At 38.1% G+C, this 15,079-nt stretch overlaps 1 protein-coding gene across 3 annotated transcripts in view; it reads right to left on the bottom strand.

The window, feature by feature from the left end:
- LOC120523702 (glutamate-rich protein 6-like) overlaps positions 1–12,470 on the bottom strand; it is a 168,580-nt gene extending 156,110 nt beyond the window's left edge. For 2 of the 3 annotated variants that reach the window (XM_039745265.1, XM_039745266.1), the window contains exon 1: positions 12,321–12,470. The gene's annotated coding sequence lies outside the window, so the exon portion shown is untranslated. Of the gene's footprint in view, positions 1–5,647; positions 5,672–12,320 lie in introns of those variants that run through there. The other variant, XM_039745267.1, reaches the window with a different exon arrangement.
- Positions 12,471–15,079: the final 2,609 nt, after the last annotated feature.

The following is a 15,079-nucleotide window of genomic DNA, read 5'->3' as shown; positions in this document are numbered from 1 at the left end:
TTTGTTGATTTTCTGTTGCACTTTACAATATTCATCTCAGTTTTGCCTAACCCATATTACTGACAAATTTTTCTCCATCTCAAATTTCTTTTATGTCTCTCTGTTTGAGATAATTGACTTTCTTATAAATTCTAGTTTCCAATCAGCACTTGGATCCTCTGAATCCTTCTGTTTTAAAGTCTTGTCAGGCTAATGTTTCCTCTTTTATTACTCACACTATCAACCTACCTTTTCACTCTGGCTCAGTTCCTACTGGCTTCAAACTTGCAGGAGTTGTCTAATACAGACGAAAACAATTTAAAACTCTTGTTATCTCTCTATTCTGTGTAAAATCCTTGAATGCATATTTTTTCTCAGTTTACTTAGCATGTACGAGTAACTAATAGTTATCTGATTTTTTTCTGATCTAGGTTATGAGCTCATCATAGCACTGATATAGTCCAGAATGTGAATGATTTTTATTTGAATGTCAACGATAGTTGTCACTCTGAACAGCTAATCCTTGTCCTCTCTGCTGATTTTGATACTGCTAACCACTGTGGTCTGCTGAAATAACTATTGCTGGACAGACTAGCACCTGTTTTGACTAGAGAATCGCCTACTTCTATGGCTACAATTAGTCATTTTTCATAAGGGACCAATCAAGCTTCCTACAATTTCTCTACTGTCAACGTCTTGAACTTGGTTCAACTCTTTCTAACATCCATGTTATTTGATAACTTCATTTGTTAGCATGACTAACCCAGCCATAGGGGATGCACAAACCAGTATGTGTCCTCGTGCCGGTTACAAGCCCAGATAAATGGGGACGGTTACGTCAGAAAGGGCATCCGGTGTAAAATTTTGCCAGATCAACATGTGGACAACAAAACAGATTTCCATACCGGATAGGTCAAGTCCCGGGTTAACAATGACCGACACCAGTACTATTAGCCAACTGGGTGCTGGTGGAAATTGGGCTACTGTTGGCCGAAGAAGGAGAAGAAGAAGGGGGAGACGTGTCCAGAGGAAAGAGGAGAGGAGGAAGGTAAAGAGAGTGGAACTGAGGGTAGGAACTTTGAATGCTGGCAGTATGACTGGTAAGGGGAGAGAGCTGATATGATGGAGAGAAGGAAGGTTAATATATTGTGCATTCAAGAGAATAAATGGAAGGGGAGTAAGGCCAGGTGGATCGGAGATGGATTCAAATTGTTCTGTCATGGTGTGGATGGGAGGAGAAATGGGGTAGGTGTTATTCTGAAGGAATAGTATGTCAAGAGAGTGTTTTGGAAGTAAAAAGAGTGTCAGACAGAGTAATGATAATGAAGTTGGAAATTGGAGGTGTAATAATTAATTTTGTTAGTGCATATGCCCTGTAAGTTGGGTGTGCGATGGATGAGAAAGAAGATATCTGGAGTGAGTTGGATGAAGTGATGGACAGTGTACCCAAGGGACAGAAAGTGGTGACTGGAGTGAACTTCAATGGACATGTTGATGAAGGGAACAGAGGAGACGAGGAGGTGATGGGTAGGTATGGTGCCAAGGAGATGAGTGAAGGTGGTCAGATGATAAGTGGATTTTGCGAAAAAGGTGGGCATGGCTGTGGTGAATACATATTTTAAGAAGATGGAGGAACATAGAATGGCATACAAGAGTGGATGGAGATGCACACAGGTAGATTGTATCCTATGCAGAAGAGTCAATTTGAAGGGGATTAAAGACTGCAAAGTGGTGGCAGGTAAAAGTGTAGTTAGACAGCATGGGATAGTGGTCTGTAGGATGACGTTGGAGATCAAGAAGAGGAGGAGGTGAGGGCAGAGCCAAGGATCAAATGGTGGAAGCTCAAAAAGGAAGACTGCAAGGTTGGGTTTAGGGAGGAGGTAAGACAGGCAATGGGTGGCAATAAAGAGTTACCAGACAGCTGGGCAACTACAGTAGAAGCAGTAAGGGTGACAGCTAGAAGAATGCTTGGCGTGACATCTGGACAGAGGAAGGACGAAAAGTTAACCTGGTGGTGGAATGGGGAAGTACAGGAGAGTATAAAGAGGAAGAGCATGGTGAAGAAGAAGTGGGACAGTCAGAGAGATACAGAAAGTGCACAAGAGTACAAGGGGATAAGGCGCATGCATGGTAAAGAGAGAGGTGGCGAAGGCCAAAGAAAAGGTGTATGAGTTGTATGAAAGGTTGGACACTAAGGAGGGAAAAAAGGACACGTACCGATTGACTAGACAGAGGGACTGAGCTGGGAAAGATGTGTAGCAGTTTAGGGTCATAAAGGATAAAGTTGGACCCATACTCACAAGCGAGGAGGGTGTATTGAGAAGATGGAAAGAGTACTTTGAGAGGCTGATGAATGAAGAGAACAAGAGAGAAAGAAGATTGGATGATGTGGAGATAGTGAATCAGGAAGTACAACAGATTAGCAAAGAGGAAGTAAGAACTGCTAAGAAGAGGATGAGGAATGGAAAGGCCGTTGGTCCAGATAACATACCTATGGAAGCATGGAGGTGTTTAGTAGAGATGGCAGTGGAGTTTTTAACAATAATTTTTAATGGAATCTTGGAAAATAAGATGATGCCTGAGGAGTTGAAAATAAGTGTACTGGTTCAGATTTTTAAGAATAAGGGGGATATGCAGATCTGTAGTAACTACAGAAAGATAAAATCGATGAGCCACGGCATGAAGTTATGGGAAAGAGTAGTGGAAGCTAGGTTAAGAAGGGAGGTGATGATTAGTGAGCAGCAGTATGGTTTCATGCCAAGCAAGAGCACCAAAGACTCAATGTTTGCTCTGAGAGTGTTGAAGGAGAAGTATAGGAAAGGCCAGGAGGAGTTGCATTGTGTCTTTGTGGACCTAGAGAAATATATGACAGGGTGCCTCAAGAGGAGTTGTGGTATTGTGTGAGGAAGTCATGAGTGGCAGAGAAGTATGTAAAAGTTGTACAGGATATGTATGAGGGAAGTGTGACAGTGGTGAGGTCTGTGGTAGGAGCAATGGATGCATTCAACATGGAGGTGGGATTACATCAGGGATCAGCTCTGAGCCCTTTATTATTTGCAATAGTGATGGACAGGTTAACAGATGAGATTAGACAGGAGTCCCTTTGGACTATGATGTTTGCTGATTACATTGTGATCTGTAGTGAGAATAGTGAGCAGGTTAAGGAGACCCTGGAGAAGTGGAGATATGCTCTACTGAGGAGAGGAATGAAGGTCTGTGGAATGGTGAGGATGAAGGGAACAGAGTTGGTGAAGGTGGATGAGTTTAAATACTTGGGATTAACAGTACTGAATAATGGGAATTGTGGAAGAGAAGTGAAAAAGAGAGTGTAGGCAGGGTGAAATGGGTGGAGAAGAGTGTCAGGAGTAATTTGTGACAGACAGTTATCAGCAAGAGTGAAAAGGATGGACCATATAAGGACGGTATTGAGACCAGCTTTATTATATGGGTTGGAGACGGTGGCACTGACGAGAAAGCAGTAGACAGAGCTACAGGTGACGAGGATGGACAGGATTAAAAATGAGTACATTAGAGTGTCGGCTCAGGTTGGATGGTTGGGAAGAAAGTCAGAGAGGTGAGATTGCATTGGTTTAAACATGTGCAGAGAAGAGATGCTGGGTATATTGGGAAGAGGATACTAAGAATAGAACTGCCAGACAAGAGGAAAAGAGGAAGGCCTAAGAGAAGGTTTATGGATGTGGTGAGAGAAGACATGCAGGTGATGGGTGTGACACAGCAAGATGTAGAGGACAGGAAGATATGGAACAAGATGGTCCACTGTGGCAACCCCTAACGGGTGCAGCCGAAAGAAGAAGAAGAAGAATTTGTTAGTATGACTGCATATCACTGTTATGCTGATGACTTAAGACTGTTTAAAAGACCTCACTTCCATCATCAAAAGTTTTTAGTTAAATCTATTAAATAGTGTTGTTTTATACTTTATATAGTAGTTTAGTTTTGCACCTTTGGGAGCTGTCCATGCAAGTAAGAACAGTCCATCACTAGACTGAGAAAATGAAACAAACCCTTTAGAAAGATAGCAGAAACACAAGGAGTGGTTGAATCAACCATTTGGTACATTCTTTAAAAGAAGGAACTTAGCAACACCAGAAAATCTGGAAAAACCACAGAAGACAATTGTAATGGATGATTGCTGAATTCTGTCCTTTGTGAAGAAGAACTAATTCACAACATTTAGCCAAAACAAGAACACTTTCTGGGAGGTAGACCTATCATTGCCAAAGTCTACAATCAAGAGAAGACTTCATGAAAGTAAAGACAAAGGGTTTACCACAAGGTGCAAACTATTGGTAAACCTGAAACATAGGAAGGACAGATTAGACATTTTTTTTAAGTCTTTTCAGTTCTGTAACAATTTTCTTTGGACAAAGGAAACTAAGATCAACATATACAAGAATGGTGGAAATGTTGGAGAGTATGGAGAACAGAAGAAATGGCTTTTGATCCGATGAATACCTCACCATCTGTAAGACATGGTGGAGGCAGTCTTACTCACTGTTTCAAGCATGGCTGCGAATGGAAGTCAGTCACCAGTGCTTACTAGTGATATGACTGGTGGCAGAGGTTGCAGGATGAATTCAGAAATGTATAGGACCATGTATATGGCTATACTATCTGCTCAGATTCAGACAAATGCTGCAAAAATGATAGGGTGACACTTCACAGTACAAATGGACAAGCAAAAGCAAACTATGAAGTGGAATATTCTTCAGTGACCAGATCAATCAACTGACCTCAGCCCAATTGGACATTTCACTTGCTGAAGATAAAACTGATAGCAAAAAGTCCAGCAAATAAGCAACTGAAGACAGTTGCGGTAAAGGCCTGGCAAAGTGTCACTAGGGTGGAAACCCAGCACATGGAGATGACCATGAGTTGATTGTAAAGGATTTTCAACCAAATATTGAAAATGATCGTTATATTTATGATTATGTTAGTTTGTCCAAATACTTTTCAGCACCTGAAAATAGGGGAGCCATATATAAAAATGTTTGTCTTTCCTTAACAGCTCATATAATATTTTTGTTAAACCCCTTGAATTAAAGCTGAAAATCTATACTTCAGTCATATCTATAGATGCAGCAGTTCTCCATCTAACTTGTTTCCATTTACACATGTGTGGATTCATAATGCACTATTTGGTTTAATAAAACACTTAAGAGAAAAATCTGATACTGAAATAGATCTGTTTTAGGCTTCAAATCATTTGGACGATACCATTGGAAAAGAAATAAAATCTATGATATAAAAACCTAACATTGCAGACTAACAAACCATGAAATTAAATAAGGTCTGAAATTGGCAAGGATTAGTTTCTAATTAAGCAATTAAGTTGGAACAAAAACCTACAGCAACTGCGGCCTTCCAGGACTGACACTGCCCACCCCAACCTTATACTGATTTTACAAAGTTCAGATACTTTATAACCATAAAATATTAACATTACTTCAGAAGAAACAAAAATACAAAAATAATAAATTCTATCCTAAATTTAAAACAAAGCTGCATACTTGTATTATCTGGATTGCTACAAGATTGTTTTATTTTATTTTTATTATTGAATTTTATTGTTTTATTAGGATCATAGTTATTAACTCATTAACAATAATATACAAAAGATTCTGGAGAAGTAATATACTATCCTTACCTAATCTCCTATACAAGATTAAGGTTTTATTGTTCTGAGACTGCTCCAAACTGTACCATGGCCATCCTTCCTACTAACCTACAAATAAAGAGGCAAGGTTTTACTGTAATATTTCTTTTTAGGTTAAATCTGGTTTATGTAAATGTATTTTTACCGATACATTTGTTTATTTCAAATGTCATTATTTCTTAAATCCCCAAACCTTGATCTGGTATACCTCACTTGCTGTCAAGTGAAAAATGTTCACTGTCTTATTACTTCTATAGTTTTATATATTCGGACACAACTAACAATGATTTAATCCTCACCAGTTTTAAAATTAGATTTAACCTCTCAAATAACAAAACACATAACATATTTCAGTTTGACATTATTTAATTAACAAAATTCTAACATGTGCAATTCATAAGTGAAAAACTAAATAGAGTACAACCCTATTCCATCCATATGAGTTGAAATGACAATTAGTGCTAGGTGCTGCTAATCAGCTGCATACAATGGGCTGAAGTGATACAGCCTCACATAAAAAAACAACCTTTGATCTGGAGCATTCAGGCTTATGCCAAACTCAAAAATACAAAAAAAATTGTCAAGGCATCATTGTTCTTCCTCAGTTTGGGAAAGGTTATAAGGTCATTAAAAACTAAGTCCTACATTCTACAATGAGATTGATTATCTTGAAATAGGCAATGTGGTGTAGTAGCTATCGCACTGAACCTTAAACGAGAAGGTTGCCTGTTCAATTCCTGTCCCTAGCGCAGTGACCATGAACAAGTCACTTAACCTGCCTTTACTCCCAACTGTACACAGCTGTAATATATCCTGACCTTGAAAGCGGCTTCAGTAAATTATACAACAATAATAAACAATGAATATATTCTCTATCCAAATCCACTCAAAGACTGGATAGTCATGATGCTGCAATAATTTGAAATAAACCAAAAGGACAGTCTCTGGAATCTAGGACCTTCTGTGAATATGGCAATTGTTAAAATCCATGTCTGTAACATCATAAAAAGGTGGAAGGATAGCCAGGAAAGTCTTTTCTCTCCTGAAACATATGAAACTACATAGGTTAGCTACCGAACAGTTGGTTGGTGCACTAATAAGCTTAGCCTAGGACACAAAATAACCTAGCACTGGCACTGGTCACATGGCAGCTAGAAGCCTATCCCAGCAAACATTGGGTGCAGGCAGGAACAATCCTTGGACAAGGTGCTAGTCCATCACAGAGTGAACAAACACCCGGGCCAATTTAGAGCTAATCTGCATGTTTTTGGCCTGTGGAAAGAAACTGGAGCAAACCTTAGCGGATCCACATGCAGACATAATGGAGAAATGTGGCCCTGGACAGAGAGGCAGCAGCACCAACACGGCTCAATGTGCTGCATATGTGTTGATTATAATCATATTTATATTAGCTGTGCCCTAAAAAAATGTAAAAAAATATTTATTTTATTTATGTTATTTTAGTAACATTGTATCTTTTGGGGGGACAGATCCATGCGGTCACCCCTTAAACTCTGCCCTTGGGAGTTAGCAAACATTCCTGCAATATGATGCAAGTGCTGATAAAATGCAGCAGAAAACAAAGATACTGAAGGTGAAAGGGGCACTAAATACTACTATCGTTCACAGGTTTGGCTTCTATTTATTAGCTAACTTTTGGTCAAATAAAGTTAAACCAGTTATGTGCTGCTTACCAATAAGCCTAGATATTTATTTTTTATTTGAGATTGTTAAGTTATGTCCCGATATGCAGAACCACAGAATGGCAAGTGGGGAATACTTACTTTTCTGACATTAGTAAAACGTATGAGAAAAACAGCAATATTACATGGCTTTCCGATACATATAAGCAAAAGTATATCTGAGGCACCATATGGCGCCTTATTCAACGGTTCAAAAGGGAACAGGGAAGGGCCTACATCTGCTGAAATAACATGAATGACGAGCAACTATTTGATGCTTTTGTTAGTCCCATTTGTCCGGTACTGCCATCTCACTCCCATGCAGGCTTGTATAAGAGCCCAGACAGTTTACCCATAATGCCTCATGAAATAACACTACTCTACAGTCACGCTTACCCTTTCAGGCAGCAGGTGTCTCCAGGGAGGCAGTTTAAAGAAAACGACTTTTGAGACGTTTGTCTTTTACACTGTAAGTTAATGTGCGAAATTGCAAAAGAATACTGTTTGAAATGTATTATAATGATAAAGAAATGTTAATGCGGAGAAAATCACGCCGATTCCTATACACTTGCCTCGAGTGAACAACCTACGCACGTGTTAGTGGAATGTCATTTACATACGCGCACGAAAACTCGAAGTCTCGCTCCGAGAGCACAGTTTGTACACACTGGGACGGAAGCACGAACTCTTCACAACTATTCCATGGTAATACGGGCAAAACATGAGGGGCATGCTTTAACAATGTAATTAACATTGACTGACAGCCTCCGTCAGCCTAAAGCGAACTTCACACTATTGATCCACGACGGTGGTCGTTCTCGGCAGTTTAAAATGCTGTAACCACTAGATCATTTCACAGTTAGCTTAAAGTTGCATTTAAAACTAGCAGGCGCTTACCGTATTAAAATCACATTCAAATATTAACAGTTCCCACACACCCAAGGACCGTCCTTCCTACATTTACGACGTGTACTTGTTGCGTGTACACACCTCTCTGTGCTATGGTTTCTATTACACTGAATGAGCACCTGACACTGTACTTTCTTCCCTGGGGGAAGGTCCCGCATCAGAGAATTTCCAGTTCCTGCATAAATTCACACCCGATCTGACGCTGTTCGTTTTCAAATAATATTGCATTAGTGCGATTATATTTTCACATATATTGTCTCTTTCTTTCAGGTGTGTAATAGAAACCACAGCATAGAGAGAAGTGTGTACACTGCTTCTTACAGGAAAAGGCGATGGAAAAAGTGCACTTGAATAAAAGTGCACTTTTGTTATACTTTTACACCAATATATGTTCCTGTGTTTGAACGACACGGGCAGATGGGGAGTGTCTGATGATTGCATATAGCGCCGGTTACTGGTCTTTACCATGTCCTGGAGTACAAAAAGAAAAGCATACAGCAACATGCGGGACTGGCAGGAACACTCAATAAAACTGAATAAAAAGAAAAGCAAGTGACGGTGAGATACGAAGAAGGCAGCTTCAGCGTTTGTGTGTCAGAACCGGGGTGTAGGGGTGTTTGGCGTTAGTATGCATCGTGGTACACTGCAGAGCTATAGCGCGTCTTTAGTGAAAACAGCCGTGTCAGATGGGGTTGTATGGATTGATTCTGAACGACTGAGAGAATGAAAAGTGAATAAAAAAAAAAGCTAACCTTTACAAGATCATAAATTGCACCGGCTGTTACAGACTGAAATCAAATGTATGTTTTTATTCTAAAACAGTAAGACTAAGAACAGTTTACTTCTCAAAAGGGAGGGGCGCAGGATCGAACCCGTGACCCCTTGATTCCCAAGCGGGGGCTGTATCTATTGAACCACGGAGTCAGTTATAGTAAACTGGTGTCAATGTCGCATGTTAAAGGCTTTTTTTTCTGCAGTTATATGTTTGAATAAAAGTGCAATTGTGTTATTCTTGTGAAAATGTTTCTTTGCTATTTGGACTTCAGGCTTCATACATTATATAGTTTATGCCTACATTTTGTCATCTACTACTAGAATATAAAAAGTTTCTGTTTTAACAATGTGTTGACACAGATTACTGTAGAAACGGAACAGACATGAAATGCGTGTGTTCCAAACAACGATCTATTATTTCCACTCTAAAACTCCACTTCACTCCCAGATACTCAATCAAGGCATGAGCTGAGAGAAGTTCGTGCACGTTCTAAATTGGTGGGGGGATGGAATAGCCGGCTGCTCCTAGCTTCTTTTATCAGCACATTTAGAGAACAAAGGACGCTGGCATGGAGAGGTGTGAAGGGATTTAAGAAGCAGTTTAAGGTGGGACGAATTACGAGTTTTTCAGTAGGCTCTGGTAATTCTAGTGTTAACTCATTAACAATAATATACAAAAGATTCTGGAGAAGTAATATACTATCCTTACCTAATCTCCTATACAAGATTAAGGTTTTATTGTTCTGAGACTGCTCCAAACTGTACCATGGCCATCCTTCCTACTAACCTACAAATAAAGAGGCAAGGTTTTACTGTAATATTTCTTTTTAGGTTAAATCTGGTTTATGTAAATGTATTTTTACCGATACATTTGTTTATTTCAAATGTCATTATTTCTTAAATCCCCAAACCTTGATCTGGTATACCTCACTTGCTGTCAAGTGAAAAATGTTCACTGTCTTATTACTTCTATAGTTTTATATATTCGGACACAACTAACAATGATTTAATCCTCACCAGTTTTAAAATTAGATTTAACCTCTCAAATAACAAAACACATAACATATTTCAGTTTGACATTATTTAATTAACAAAATTCTAACATGTGCAATTCATAAGTGAAAAACTAAATAGAGTACAACCCTATTCCATCCATATGAGTTGAAATGACAATTAGTGCTAGGTGCTGCTAATCAGCTGCATACAATGGGCTGAAGTGATACAGCCTCACATAAAAAAACAACCTTTGATCTGGAGCATTCAGGCTTATGCCAAACTCAAAAATACAAAAAAAATTGTCAAGGCATCATTGTTCTTCCTCAGTTTGGGAAAGGTTATAAGGTCATTAAAAACTAAGTCCTACATTCTACAATGAGATTGATTATCTTGAAATAGGCAATGTGGTGTAGTAGCTATCGCACTGAACCTTAAACGAGAAGGTTGCCTGTTCAATTCCTGTCCCTAGCGCAGTGACCATGAACAAGTCACTTAACCTGCCTTTACTCCCAACTGTACACAGCTGTAATATATCCTGACCTTGAAAGCGGCTTCAGTAAATTATACAACAATAATAAACAATGAATATATTCTCTATCCAAATCCACTCAAAGACTGGATAGTCATGATGCTGCAATAATTTGAAATAAACCAAAAGGACAGTCTCTGGAATCTAGGACCTTCTGTGAATATGGCAATTGTTAAAATCCATGTCTGTAACATCATAAAAAGGTGGAAGGATAGCCAGGAAAGTCTTTTCTCTCCTGAAACATATGAAACTACATAGGTTAGCTACCGAACAGTTGGTTGGTGCACTAATAAGCTTAGCCTAGGACACAAAATAACCTAGCACTGGCACTGGTCACATGGCAGCTAGAAGCCTATCCCAGCAAACATTGGGTGCAGGCAGGAACAATCCTTGGACAAGGTGCTAGTCCACCACAGAGTGAACAAACACCGGGCCAATTTAGAGCTAATCTGCATGTTTTGGCCTGTGGAAAGAAACTGGAGCAAACCTTAGCGGATCCACATGCAGACATAATGGAGAAATGTGGCCCTGGACAGAGAGGCAGCAGCACCAACACGGCTCAATGTGCTGCATATGTGTTGATTATAATCATATTTATATTAGCTGTGCCCTAAAAAAATGTAAAAAAAAAAAATATTTATTTTATTTATGTTATTTTAGTAACATTGTATCTTTTGGGGGGACAGATCCATGCGGTCACCCCTTAAACTCTGCCCTTGGGAGTTAGCAAACATTCCTGCAATATGATGCAAGTGCTGATAAAATGCAGCAGAAAACAAAGATACTGAAGGTGAAAGGGGCACTAAATACTACTATCTTTTCAGGTTTGGCTTCTATTTATTAGCTAACTTTTGGTCAAATAAAGTTAAACCAGTTATGTGCTGCTTACCAATAAGCCTAGATATTTATTTTTTATTTGAGATTGTTAAGTTATGTCCCGATATGCAGAACCACAGAATGGCAAGTGGGGAATACTTACTTTTCTGACATTAGTAAAACGTATGAGAAAAACAGCAATATTACATGGCTTTCCGATACATATAAGCAAAAGTATATCTGAGGCACCATATGGCGCCTTATTCAACGGTTCAAAAGGGAACAGGGAAGGGCCTACATCTGCTGAAATAACATGAATGACGAGCAACTATTTGATGCTTTTGTTAGTCCCATTTGTCCGGTACTGCCATCTCACTCCCATGCAGGCTTGTATAAGAGCCCAGACAGTTTACCCATAATGCCTCATGAAATAACACTACTCTACAGTCACGCTTACCCTTTCAGGCAGCAGGTGTCTCCAGGGAGGCAGTTTAAAGAAAACGACTTTTGAGACGTTTGTCTTTTACACTGTAAGTTAATGTGCGAAATTGCAAAAGAATACTGTTTGAAATGTATTATAATGATAAAGAAATGTTAATGCGGAGAAAATCACGCCGATTCCTATACACTTGCCTCGAGTGAACAACCTACGCACGTGTTAGTGGAATGTCATTTACATACGCGCACGAAAACTCGAAGTCTCGCTCCGAGAGCACAGTTTGTACACACTGGGACGGAAGCACGAACTCTTCACAACTATTCCATGGTAATACGGGCAAAACATGAGGGGCATGCTTTAACAATGTAATTAACATTGACTGACAGCCTCCGTCAGCCTAAAGCGAACTTCACACTATTGATCCACGACGGTGGTCGTTCTCGGCAGTTTAAAATGCTGTAACCACTAGATCATTTCACAGTTAGCTTAAAGTTGCATTTAAAACTAGCAGGCGCTTACCGTATTTGATAAAATGTCCAATTTCAGATTGTCAGTAAGTTAATACAAAGCGGAGAGAAACGTGCGTCCAAGGCAGGAGATTGTTGTCCATGTTGTCTCCATGGCGACTGGACACCAACATCTTGGCTCACAGGATACCAGACGACATAGCAGTAATGGGTGTGTTTGAATAACTTTCTAAATGATTACCGGCAGTATGATTTTTCGGCTGACAGCTTTCAGGACAATCTGGTATTTTTTCAGCAACCACATCTTACATATACTACTGTCCTGAAGCTACACATCCGTCCATTTTGCTTTCACCCGTTTGTCCAATTCAATTTCCAAGAAAAGCAGTTCATTTTCCGGTAGTATTACAGTATTTGCGCGTAACTGATCCTGGAAAAGCTCTGGTACATAACAAGGCACACTAAAACTCAAAAATCAAAATCACCCATACCAGGCAAATTATCTGTGTGGTTAACAATGTAGTTAAATATATAATTAGCTTGTTGTAATTTAATTTTAAAAGTTCCTTTGCATCATTAGCCTACAGTACTTTATTTGGAACACAAATGTGGAAAATAAATATTTTTTTATTATCATGTGATTTATTACTCACTGGTTTGTACCACACTTTTCAAAGATAAAGTTAAAATCCATTTAGAATAGGGTGCTCATCTTTAAAAACACTCATTTTTCATTCTGAATGAGTTTTATAAAATATACTGTAGGTAGTAAGTGAGTGAAAGTAAATCCCTTATATTTCCTAAAAACAGTAAGACTGAAATTGTGAATGGGTCCTGACAACAGCATAATGTGAGTGACTTGTGGACTTTAGACTGGGATACTTGATCCTCTGCTAATGTCTGGAGAAATCAAAGTATGAGAGATAATAGATTCTCATCAAGACTGGTACCTTTAGGAAATTGTTTAATCTCTGTTCTTGATAGCTATTCCTTTGAAGCAGCTGCGACTAAGGGGCTCCCAAATGTGTTCATCCTACCTCAGGCACCCTGAAGAAAGCTGATTATGTAAATTACACATTGTCTTTCTGCTGTGATTTAATTTGATTCTGTAAATAAATATGCTTTTAGCATCCATCTGTTAAAAATTCACCTAAGAAAAAAAAATGTAAGCAGCTGGTTTAGCTGTCCTTATTTTTACATAATGGCAAATAATATTAATTGAAAAAAAATTACCACTTAAGAGTATAGGCAAATATTGTAACTTTAATATAAACCTGATTGTTGAATCAGAATGACAATTTTTTGGTATCTGAATGGCAAAAGGTACAGAAATCTAGTATTTTTCTGTTTTTACTAGGGACTATTACACCTTTCTTTTTATACTAATTATAAAGATTATTTTATTAATTTTTCATGATTAAAACATTTGCTATAATAGAGAAATGTTAAAGTTTTTTTGATATCCATACTTGTAGTAAAGCCTGACAAAACCTTAGCAAACCAGTTATCATTCCATTTTTGAAAACTTTTAGTGTAATTCAATGTGGAGCTTACAAATTTTGGAATCCGCCCATCCTTTTGTTAACCTATTGAGTGGTCCTGGGGACCAGAGTCCACCCTGGGCAAGACTCAATCCTAGGCAGGACTGAATTTCTGTCAGCCCATCTCAGCAATTCTTTTCTACTATTTAGTAAAAATTACTTGAAGATTTAACAAGAGTCTTTTTTTTTTTTGGTTTTACAAAATCCATTACAATCAATGATGTACAGTATAACAAAGCAATCAGACACTGAATGGTGCAAAGATTACATTACACTGTGTGTATGTGTCATAGTGGGCCAAAGCATATTCTGACATTTTCATGAATAAAAGCAGAACCAATACTGAATGTAGCACTGTTTTAAGATAAGGCTGAAAGTACATCTGAACTGGACTTTTTTGGTGGTTATGCCTAGTTTATAGCTTGTCGTTTTTGTTGTCCAATCAAATTCTGCAAATTGACAGTGACTAGGACAGGAATCAAATGAGAGGCCCTTAGATTTTTGATGCACCAACTAATCACTGTCCCACCACTAATATTTACCTAGACTTGTGTAAATAAAGTAATGTAATTAAGTAACTTAATGCCTGTAAGTTGCTGCTTTTAGCCCACATTTGTTATTTTTTTCTACCTGCAGTTTAAAGAGGATCAGAAGCATTCGTTTATGATATTATAGTTTTAATTATGGAAAAATAGTGTAATTGGTGTAGTGTAAAATATTTTTGTTATAATTTCAACATAAAAACTGCATAGTTTTCACTCAGTTATTACTGAATTTGAGCATGGAATATGGTTGTTCTTTAGTATAAGCAAAATTGACTTTTGCTCCACGCATCATACTGTATATGTTATACAAAAAGAGTGCAGAGATTTTTTTCCCCACTATTTTGTTTTCTCAGTTCATGCCTTGATATTGTTAAAAAAAAAATTTAAAAGTCACATTGAAATCAGTTATTGTGGTTAAGTTGTGTGAAATACATGTAATGTTGGTATGATGTAGAAATGATTAGTTATAATTTTATGTTTAAAATTAATTACCATACACAAATATTATTTTCAATTTAAAAGATATGTTTCACTAGTTCATTGAGTTTATTAATTTTGCAATAAACCAGACTAATAATTTAAAATGACAAATCCTGTGAATGCATCATTCATGAGTGAAGTTGTTTTAAAGTCTCACTCACCCTTTAGTGAACAAAGTCTGTCAATACAGATTCTTTTAAGTGTTTGTTAAGCTGGAATCCAACCTAATACAGTAAGGAACATGA

The sequence above is a fragment of the Polypterus senegalus genome, chromosome 2 (genome assembly GCF_016835505.1).
Source record: "Polypterus senegalus isolate Bchr_013 chromosome 2, ASM1683550v1, whole genome shotgun sequence".
Lineage (NCBI taxonomy): Eukaryota > Metazoa > Chordata > Cladistia > Polypteriformes > Polypteridae > Polypterus > Polypterus senegalus.
The sequence above is the reverse complement of the archived record's forward strand: the minus strand, read 5'-3'. Positions and strand labels throughout refer to the sequence as shown.